Consider the following 1512-nt stretch of genomic DNA (forward strand, 5'->3'; position numbering starts at 1 on the left):
GTCTGTCAACTTTAATTTCCCGAAGTTAATGGGAGTATCTAAATTTGACAAAAGATCTTCAGGAATAAAATCATTATCAGAATTACCTGAAATAAAGTTGGAAGAAAAAAAATCAGCAAAAAGATTAACAGCTTCGGATATGGAGTTGGCTGACACCCCGTTAAGCTGGACCGATGCAGGTATATTAGAGCAATTTTTCTTTGATTTAATATAACTCCAGAAGAACTTGGGATTAGATTTAATATTGCTTTCTACGCCGCGAATATAATTCCTATACAAAGATTTATTGAGCCTGTTAAATTCAGCTCTATAAAACACGTAACGCTCACGCAAATTAACATCGTTGGAATGCTTTTGTCTGTTGTAGAACTTATTCTTCTTATTCCTTATACGTTTGAGTTCTTTAGTAAACCATGGACGCTTAGCGGTTTTCGAATTAAGAATTGGGATGTGACCCACACAAATATCACAAAGTTTAGACTTAAAAATATCATAGCAACCAGAAAATCCACATTTCCAAAGAGCTGGGACCAATCCAAATCAAACAAATTATTCAATTCAGCAAAATTACAACAAGAGTTTATCACCCGCACTTAACCTACCTGGTATTTACCTATAGTTGTACATAAATATGTATGTATGAATGCATTTAGTTCACCCGATGCATACATCCATATGTATAAATTACCACTGAGCAAAACTAGTTGAGAAAAAAGCATTAAGTAGTTTAATAGCACGAGTGCAACACCGTACACGTGATAGAAGTAAAACTTCTTAAAAAAAAGCACATGTGTGCGCCCCACACCAGGTAGAAATCTTAACAAAAATGAACTACGAGACTATCAGACAAATACAGTTGTTTATTGTATCCAAAGTTGGTACCAAGTTGATAAGTTTTTATCATATCTCATATTTTTTTTTTAATATTTCCAATACAAAGGATATGATCATTCTTTTTCGCTTTATTCCGTATTCGAAAAATTATATGTTTTAAATAATAGACACATCGTCTTGAATGCATAATTTAGATTTAGATAATATTGTTAGCAATTTATTTGAGTAAAATAAAACATTTAGATTATTGTTTGTATTTTCGTCGATTTTATATTTGCTACCCCAAAATAATTGATATCAAATAAAACACCTTTTTGAGGTAAAAGTTTCGAGTGACGAAAGCTGAACTAGAAACACAAAATTTATGATATCAATTTCGTGACGAAAATTATACGCATTTTTTAACTGCCTTTGAAACGTACGGAAAATTTTTTTTTTATTTATTCGGAACGTTGCGAAATTCCGTCTAGTGCTAGAAACACAAAATAAAAAACAGAACTTTTGCAACGATTCGTATGAATAAAAAAGATTTTCCGTACGTTTCAAAGGCAGTTAAAAAATGCGTATAATTTTCGTCACGAAATTAATATCATAAATTTTTGGTTTCTAGTTCAGCTTTCGTCACTCGAATCTTTTACCTCAAAGAGGTGTTTTATTTGATTACTATTACATGCCACT

Source organism: Rhagoletis pomonella, unplaced genomic scaffold (assembly GCF_013731165.1).
Source record: "Rhagoletis pomonella isolate Grant_MI unplaced genomic scaffold, Rhpom_1.0 Rhpom_scaffold_00036, whole genome shotgun sequence".
Classification (NCBI taxonomy): Eukaryota; Metazoa; Arthropoda; class Insecta; order Diptera; family Tephritidae; genus Rhagoletis; species Rhagoletis pomonella.